At 39.5% G+C, this 9987-nt stretch overlaps 1 non-coding gene across 1 annotated transcript; it reads right to left on the bottom strand.

Annotated features, from left to right (window-relative positions):
- Window positions 1–340: 340 nt before the first annotated feature.
- Window positions 341–444, bottom strand: LOC112740066 (small nucleolar RNA R71). Its single transcript, XR_003171001.1, has one exon. It is a non-coding gene; the product is annotated as a small nucleolar RNA R71 (small nucleolar RNA).
- Between the last annotated feature and the right edge of the window lie 9543 nt (window positions 445–9987).

Raw genomic sequence — 9987 nt, 5'->3', positions numbered from 1 at the left:
CAAATTCCAATTTACATGGAAGAAGCATCTCAATCCTGCCATTAGAGCAAACAATTTTGAGCTAAAGCCTCAATTAGTTTCTCTGATGCAACAGAACTGCAAGTTTCATAGACTTCCATCAGAAGATCCTTTTCAGTTCTTAACTGAATTCTTGCAAATCTGTGATACTATTAAGACCAATGGGGTTGACTCCGAGGTCTTCAGGCTTATGCTTTTTCCGTTTGCTGTAAGAGACAGAGCTAGAATATGGTTGGACTCTCAACCTAAAGATAGCCTGAACTCTTGGGATAAGCTGGTCACGGCTTTCTTAGCCAAGTTCTTTCCTCCTCAAAAGCTTAGCAAGCTTAGAGTGGATGTTCAAACCTTCAAACAGAAAGAAGGTGAATCCCTCTATGAAGCTTGGGAGAGATATAAGCAACTGACCAAAAAGTGTCCTTCTGGCATGCTTTCAGAATGGACCATCCTGGATATATTCTATGATGGTCTCTCTGAATTATCAAAGATGTCATTGGACCATTCTGCAGGTGGATCCATTCACCTAAAGAAAATGCCTGCAGAAGCTCAGGAACTCATTGACATGGTTGCAAATAATCAGTTCATGTACTATTCTGAAAGGAATCTTGTGAGTAATGGGACGCCTCAGAGGAAGGGAGTTCTTGAAATTGATACTCTGAATGCCATATTGGCTCAGAATAAAATTTGACTCAGCAAGTCAATATGATTTCTCAGAGTCTGAATGGATTGCAAGCTGCATCCAACAGTACTCAAGAGGCACCTTCTGAAGAAGAAGCTTATGATCCTGAGAACCCTGCAATAGCAGAGGTAAATTACATGGGGGAACCTATGGGGATACCTATAATCCCTCATGGAGAAATCATCCAAATTTCTCATGGAAGGATCAACAATAGCCTCAACAAGGCTTTAATAATGGTGGAAGAAACAGGTTTAGCAATGGCAAACCTTTTCCATCATCCACTCAGCAACAGATAGAGAATTCTGAGCAGAATCCATCTAGCTTAGCAAATATAGTCTCTGATCTATCTAAGGCCACTTTAAGTTTCATGAATAAAACAAGGTCCTCCATTAGAAATTTGGAGGCACAAGTGGGTCAGCTGAGTAAAAGAGTCACTGAAACCCCTCCTAGTACTCTCCCAAGCAATACAGAAGAGAATCCAAAAAGAGAGTGCAAGGCCATTACCTTACTTGGTGTGGCCGAACCCAAAGAGGAGGAGGAGGACGTGAATCCTAGTGAAGAAGACCTCCTGGGACGCTCAGTGACCAATAAGGAGTTTCCCTTTGAGGAACCAAAGGAATCCGAGGCTCATCTAGAGACCATAGAGATTCCATTGAACCTCCTTCTGCCCTTCATGAGCTCTAATGAGTATTCATCCTCTGAAGAGCAAGTTGTCAAGTATCTTGGTGTAATCATGAAGCTGAATGCTAAATTATTTGGTAATGAGACTTGGGAAGATGAATCTCCCTTGCTCACCAATGAATTAAATGCATTGGATAGGCAGAAATTACCTCAAAAGAAACAGGATCCTGGTAAATTCCTAATTCCCTGTAACATAGGCACCATGACTTTTGAGAAGGCTCTGTGTGACCTGGGGTCAGGAATAAACTTAATGCCACTCTCTGTAATGGAGAAACTTGGGATCTTTGAGGTGCAAGCTGCCAAAATCTCTTTGGAGATGGCAGACAACTCAAGAAAACAGGCTTATGGAAAAGTAGAGGACGTGTTAGTAAAAGTTGAATGCCTTTACATCCCTGCTGATTTCATAATCCTAGACATTGGGAAGGAGGAGGATGAATCCATCATCCTTGGAAGACCCTTCCTAGCCACAGCAAGAGCTGTGATTGATGTGGACAGAGGAGAGTTGGTCCTCCAACTGAATGAGGACAACCTTGTGTTTAAAATTCAAGGATCTCATTCTGTAACCATAGAGAGGAAGCATGAAAAGCTTCTCTCACTACAGAGTCAACCAAAGCCCCCACAGTCAAACTCTAAGTTTGGTGTTGGGAGGCCACAACCAAACTCTAAGTTTGGTGTTGAACCCCCACATTCAAACTCTAAGTTTGGTGTTGAAAGGTTCCAACAATGCTCTGAACATCTGTGAGGCTCCATGAGAGCTCACTGTCAAGCTATTGACATTAAAGAAGCGCTTGTTGGGAGGCAACCCAATGTTTTTTTATTATATCTATTTTATTTCTATTGTTATTTTATGTTTCTTTAGGTTGATGATCATGTGGAGTCATAAAAACTACTGAAAAATCAAAAACAAAATGAAAAACAGCTTTAAAAATAGCTCACCCTGGAGGAAGAACTTACTGGCGTTTAAACGCCAGAAACAAGCACCTGACTGGCGTTTAACGCCAGAACAGAGCATGGAAGTGGCGTTAAACGCCAGAAACAGGCTACATTTGGGCGTTTAACGCCAAAAACAAGCATCAAGCTGGCGTTTAACGCCAGACATGCATGCTAAGGGCATTTTACACGCCTAATTGGAGCAGGGATGTTAAGTCCTTGACCCCATAGGATCTGTGGACCCTACAGGATTCCCACATTTTCTTCTCTCCTCTTCACACCTTTTCATAACTCTCTTCCACAAATACCCTTCACCAATCACCTCAATCACTCTTCCCCATCACCTCTTCACCACTCACATCCATCCTCTCTTCCCCAAAAACCCCACCTACCTCCAAAATTCAAACTCTTTTCCGTCCCAAACCCAACCCTAATGGCCGATCCCTAAACCTCTCCCCACTCTTATATAAACCCCTCATTCCTTCTTCATTTTCACACAACACAACCCTCTCTTCTTCCCCTTGGCCGAATACACCTTCTCCCTCCATCTCCTCCATTTTCTTCCTCTTCTCCTTCTTTCTTTCTTCTTTTGCTCGTGGACGAGCAAACCTTTTAAGTTTGGTGTGGTAAAAGCATAGCTTTTTGTTTTTCCATAACCATTAATGGCACCTAAAGCCAGAGAAACCTCAAGAAAGAGGAAAGGGAAGGCAATTGCTTCCACCTCTGAGTAATGAGAGATGGAGAGATTCATTTCAAAGGTCCATCAAGACCACTTCTATGAAGTTGTGGCCAAGAAGAAAGTGATCCCTGAGGTTCCTTTCAAGCTCAAAAAAATGAGTATCCGGAGATCCGACATGAGATTCGAAGAAGAGGTTGGGAAGTTCTCACCAACCCCATTCAACAAGTTGGGATCTTAATGGTTCAAGAGTTTTATGCAAACGCATGGATCACTAGGAACCATGATCAAAGTGTGAACCCGAATCCAAAGCATTGGCTTACCATGGTTCGGGGGAAATACTTAGATTTCAGTCCAGAAAATGTAAGGCTGGCGTTCAACTTGCCAATGATGGAAGAAAACGCACGCCCCTACACTAGAAGGGTCAACTTTGATCAAAGGTTGGACCAAGTCCTCATGGACATATGTGTGGAAGGAGCTTAATGGAAAGTTGACTCAAGAGGCAAGCCGGTTCAATTGAGAAGACTGGACCTTAAGCCTGTAGCTAGAGGATGGTTGGAGTTTATTCAACGTTCAATCATTCCTACTAGCAACCGGTCTGAAGTTACTATAGACCGGGCCATCATGATTCATAGTATCATGATCAGGGAGGAAGTGGAAGTTCATGAGATTATACCTCAAGAACTCTACAAGGTGGCTGACAAGTCCTCTACTTTGGCAAGATTAGCCTTTCCTCACCTCATTTGCCACCTCTGCAATTCGGCTGGAATTGACATAGAGGGAGACATCCTCATTGAAGAGGACAAGCCCATCACTAAGAAGAGGATGGAGCAAACAAGAGATCATGGACCTCAACAAGAGCAAGAGGAAATTCCTCACCATGAAATCCCTGAGATGCCTCAGGGGATGCACTTTCCTCCACAAAACTATCAAATCAACACTTCCCTAGGAGAATTAAACTCCAACATGGGACAACTAAAGATGGAGCACAAAGAGCTATGAGGGAGGAGCAACAAAGACAAGGAAGAGACATAGAGGAGCTCAAGAGCACCATTGGTTCTTCAAGAAGAGGAAGATGCCACCCTCACTAAGGTGGACCCGTTCCTTAATCTCCTTGTTCTTATTTTTCTGTTTTTTGTTTATTATGCTTCATGTTTATTTATGTTTGTGTCTTTAATATATGATCATTAGTGTCTAAGTATCTATGCCTTAAAGTTATAAATGTCCTATGAATCCATCACCTCTCTTAAATGAAAAATGTTCTAAAAAATAAAAGAACAAGAAGTACAGGATTTCGAATTCATCCTTGAAACTAGTTTAATTATTTTGATGTGGTGACAATACTTTTTTGTTTTCTGAATGAATGCTTGAACAGTGCATATGTCTTTTGATATTGTGGTTTATGAATGTTAAATATGTTGGCTCTTGAAGAATAAGGAAAAAGGAGAAATGTTATTTGATGATCTGAAAAATCATAAAAATGATTCTTGAAGCAAGAAAAAGCAGTGAATACAAAAGCTTGCGAAAAAAAAGAGAAAGAAAAGAAAAATGGCGGAAAAAAAAGAGAAAGAGAAAGAAAAAGCAAGCAGAAAAAGCCAAAAGCTCTTTAAACCAAAAGGCAAGAGCAAAAAGCCAATAGCCCTTAAAACCAAAAGGCAAGGATAATAAAAAGGATCCAAGACTTTGAGCATCAGTGGATAGGAGGGCCTAAAGGAATAAAATCCTGGCCTAAGCAGCTAAACCAAGCTGTCCCTAACCATGTGCTTGTGGCGTGAAGGTGTCAAGTGAAAACTTGAGACTGAGCGGTTAAAGTCAAAGTCCAAAGAAAAAAAAGAGTGTGCTTAAGAACCCTGGACACCTCTAATTGGGAACTTTAGCAAAGCTGAGTCACAATCTGAAAAGGTTCACCCAGTTATGTGTCTGTGGCATTTATGTATCCGGTGGTAATACTGGAAAACAAAATGCTTAGGGCCACGACCAAGACTCATAAAGTAGCTGTGTTCAAGAATCAACATACTGAACTAGGAGAATCAATAACACTATCTGAATTCTAAGTTCCTATAGATGCAAATCATTCTGAACTTCAAGGGATAAAGTGAGATGCCAAAACTATTCAAGAGGCAAAAAGCTACTAGTCCCGCTCATCTGATTGGAGCTAAGTTTCATTAATATTTTGGAATTTATAGTATATTCTCTTTTTTTTATCCTATTTGATTTTCAGTTGCTTGGGGACAAGAAACAATTTAAGTTTGGTGTTGTGATGAGCGGATAATTTATACGCTTTTTAGCATTGTTTTTACATAGTTTTCAGTATGATTTGATTAGTTTTTAGTATATTTTTATTAGTTTTTAATTAAAAATCACATTTCTGGACTTTACTATGAGTTTGTGTGTTTTTCTGTGATCTTAGGTAATTTCTGGCTGAAATTGAGAGACTTGAGCAAAAACTAGATTCAGAGGTTGAAGAAGGACTGCAGATGCTGTTGGATTCTGACCTCCCTGCACTCAAAGTGAATTTTCTGGAGATACAGAAGTCCAAATGGCGAGCTCTCAATTGCTTGAAAAGTAGACATCCAGGGCTTTCCAGCAATATATAATAGTCCATACTTTGCCCGAGTTTAGATGATGCAAACTGGCGTTCAACGCCAGCTCTCTGCCCTATTATGGAGTTAAACGCCAGAAACAGGTTGCAAAGCAGAGTTAAACGCCAAAAACAGGTTACAAACTGGCGTTTAACTCCAAGGAAGACCTCTACACGTGAAAGCTTCAATGCTCAGCCCAAGCACACACCAAGTGGGCCCCAGAAGTGGATTTCTGCATCATTTACTCATTTCTGTAACCCTAGTAACTAGTTTAGTATAAATAGAACTTTTTACTATTGTATTTTAATCTTTGGTTTATCTTTTGATCCTTGGATCACGTTTTGGGGGCTGGCCATTCGGCCATGCCTGGACCTTATTCTTATGTATTTTCAACGGTAGAGTTTCTACACACCATAGATTAAGGTGTGGAGCTCTGCTGTTCCTCATGAATTAATGCAAAGTACTACTGTTTTTCTATTCAATTCAAGCCTATTTCTTCTCTAAGATATCCATTCGCACACAAGAACATGATGAATGTGATGATTATGTGACGCTCATCATCATTCTCACTTATGAACGCGTGCCTGACAAACACTTCCGTTCTACATGCAAACAAGCTTGAATGTGTATCTCTTAGCCTTCTGATAGTGAGATCAGAGTCTTCGTGGTATAGGCTAGAACTATTGGCGGCCATTCTTAAGATCCGGAAAGTCTAAACCTTGTCTGTGGTATTCCGAGTAGGATCCGGGAAGGGATGGCTATGACGAACTTCAAACTCGCGAGTGCTGGGCATAGTGACAGACGCAAAAGGATTACTGAATCTTATTCCAGTATGATCGAGAACCGTCAGATGAATAGCCGTGCGGTGACAGCGCATCTTGGACCATTTTCACTGAGAGGATGGGAAGTAGCCATTGACAACAGTGATGCCCTACACAAAGCTTACCATAGAAAGGAGTGGGAATGATTGGATGAAGACAGCAGGAAAGCAGAGGTTCAGGAGGAACGAAAGCATCTCTATACGCTTATCTGAAATTCTCACCAAGGACTTACATAAGTATCTCTATCCCATTTTATGTTTTATTTATCTTTTAATTATTAAAACTTATAACCATTTGAATCTGCCTGACTGAAATTTACAAGGTGACCATAGCTTGCTTCAAGCCGACAATCTCTGTGGGATCGACCTTTACTCACGTAAGGTTTATTACTTGGACGACCCAGTGCACTTGCTGGTTAGTTGTGCGAAGTTGTGACAAAGTGTGTGAATTACGTTCCGAGCACCAAGTTTTTGGCGCCGTTGTTAAGGATCACAATTTCGTGCACCAGAACGGAAAAAGCTTTGGACCAAGTTAAAAGATATTGCCACTAATTTAAGTGGTCCTTGGGGCCTAGGAAGGGTCTTCAACTCTATTCTCTCCCTAAATGACACAGGAGGATCCTCTAACCTATCTCTCGACACTGATAAATTTAACGATTGTTTAATTTATTGTGATCTTAAAGAGAAGACTTGACCGTTTCTTAAGTAACATTAAGTTTTCTGATGTTTTTCCAGATGTGGGTGTTAAGCACTTACCCAAGCTGAAGTCAGATCATTTGCCAATTTTGTTGGATTTTTGTTTGGCCTACAGGAATAAAGGACCTAAACCTTTCAAATTCCTTGCTCCTTGGGTTCTACATGAAGACTACAACAATTTGGTTAAAAATAGCTGGTTGGAAGAAAACGATTTCTTACATAATATAACAGGTTTCATTGAGAAGGCAAAGATATGGAATAAAAAGGTCTTTGGAAATATTTTCAAGAAAAAACAACGCATCCTATTAAGGCTGGAAGGCATCAACAATAAGCATTCTTTTAATCACAATCCCTTTTTGGATAAACTACAAAAAGAATTGTGGAAGGAGTATGAGCTCATAGCGATTCAGGAGGAAACATATTGGCAGCAAATGTCTAGACGTGACACCATTCTCTTTGGGGACAAGAACTCAAAATATTTTCACTTAAAAGCTAATGGGAGGAGGAAGAGAAATAGAATAACTGCGCTTAAAAGTGAAGAAGGAAATTGGGTGGAAGATGCAGAAATGTTAAAAAATTGGGGTGTCAATTTCTTTAAGACTCTTTATTGCTCTGATTTTGTCTCTAATCCCTTTAGTATCTCTAAACAGTTTCCCAGATTGCAGGACAGAGATTATGAAGAAATTGCAAGAGAGGTGACAAATAAGAAAATTAAGAATGTTCTATTCTCTATGGGAAGCTGAAAGGCACCCGGAAGTGACGGCCTCCAAGCAAAATTTTATCAACAAATATGGGATGTGGTGGCTACCTCTCTCACAGCATGGGTGAAGGGAGTATTTAGTGAACCAAACAATATTGCAGAAGTTAACAAAACTCTAATTGCCTTAATTCCTAAGATTCTTTCACCGGAAAATTTTGGGCATTTTAGGCCAATTAGTCTTTGTAACGTCTGTTATAAGTTTGTAACTAAAATTATTACTTCAAGACTAAAAAAGTTTATGCCCACACTTATCTCTAACACCCAATCTAGTTTTGTGCCTGGCAGGGTAAGCGCAGATAATATTTTAGTCGCCCAAGAGGTGGTTCACACTATGAGAAACAAAAAGCATGGGAAGGGTTTTATGGCTATAAAAATTGACTTCGAAAAAGCCTATGATAGGCTAAATTGGGCGTTCATAATGGATACTCTTAAGGATGCTGGCACTGTTAGCAAAACCGGACCGGACCGACCGGTTCAACCGAAAAAATGGTGAATCGGATCCTAAGCCGATCCGGTCCGATGATCTGACCGGATAAGGTAATGAACCGGTGCGAACCGGTCAAACCCAGATGAACCGGTCAAAATCGGTTTTGACCGGTTTGACCGAACCGCTTGAGTTTCAATATTTTTCCAAAATGTTGAAGCTGGGGTTCGAACCCCTCCTCAAGAGGAATCATGTTACTCACAACCACCAGGCTGTTGAGCTTGTTATCAATATATATATATATATATATATATATATATATATCCTTCAGCAAATAATTTACTTCTATTTAATTTATTTTAATTTTAGTTATAAACTCATTCATTCTTAAATTAATTATATTTTTATTTAACAATAATTATAAACTCATTTATTTTTTATAATTATATAATATCTATTAATATTATTTTTCAATAAATACTTGTAGTATATAATAGTATAATAGATATAAACTAATTAATAAATTATTAAAATTCAAAAATAATAGTTATTTTAATATAAAAAATAAAAATATTTATGATAGAATAAAATTAACAAAATACTTATTGTTCCTGTTTCATATTGTTTTAGAATAGCTAGATATTTTTAAAATGTTAGTGAAAATATGTATTTTAAATTTTAATTTTAAATTTTTTACTATATTTTATTTTTTATTTACATAGGACTGGGTCAATCGGTTCAACCAGTGACCCACCGGTTGAACCAATAACCCAGTGACCCAGTGACCTGACCGGTTCGATCACCGGTTCGGTTCTGACAACTATGGATGCTGGTATACCGGACAACATCATTAAAGTCGTCAGCTACTGCATATCAACGACTTCCATGAATATTCTTTGGAATGGCTCTCCTTCAGAGACCTTCAGGCCTACCAGAGGAATACGACAAGGAGACCCCTTATCCCCTTATATTTTTGTTCTTTGTATTGAACGCTTATCTCACTTGATAAATAAATTAATTCATGACAAAAAATGGAAACCTATCATGATTTCAAGGGGTGGACCTAAAATTTCTCATCTCTGTTTTGTAGATGACCTAGTACTTTTTCTTAAAGCGGATGTGAAGCAAGTCTGGCTCATCAAGAATGCTCTCTCCCTTTTTGCGGTTGCTCGGGTCAAAAGGTCAATCTTGAGAAGTCATGTGTCTTCTTCTCTAGCAACGCCAACCATAACACTAGACATCATTTGAGTCGGGAGCTAGGAATCAACCTCACAGTCAACTTGGGAAAGTATTTGGGAGTCCCACTCAAGCACGAACGGTGCAACAAACAACACTTTTAGTTTATTATTGACAAGATGCAAAGCAAGATGTCTGGCTGGAACAGGAAGACTCTCTCTTTAGTAGGAAGATGTACGCTCATACAATCGGTTCTTGCAACGATTCCAAGCTATTGCATGCAGACCATAAAGATCCCAGCAGCAGTGTGTCAAAAAATTGACAAGATTTGTAGAGATTTTCTATGGGGAAGGGGTGAAGAGGAAAGAAAAATTCACTTGCTAAATTGGGATAGCATATGCAAGCCCAAAGAGAAAGGCGGGTTGGGTTTGAGGAAGGCTCAGGACTCTAACGCCCTCTTTCTCATGAAATTCGCCTGGAGTCTAATTCACGACAGAGATAAGCTTTGGGTGAAAGTCATGAGAGCAAAATATGGCTTTAGTGAAGAT

Source organism: Arachis hypogaea, chromosome 13 (assembly GCF_003086295.3).
Source record: "Arachis hypogaea cultivar Tifrunner chromosome 13, arahy.Tifrunner.gnm2.J5K5, whole genome shotgun sequence".
In the NCBI taxonomy this organism is placed as follows: domain Eukaryota; kingdom Viridiplantae; phylum Streptophyta; class Magnoliopsida; order Fabales; family Fabaceae; genus Arachis; species Arachis hypogaea.
Note: the sequence above shows the minus strand (reverse complement) of the source record. Positions and strands in the feature narration are given on the sequence as shown.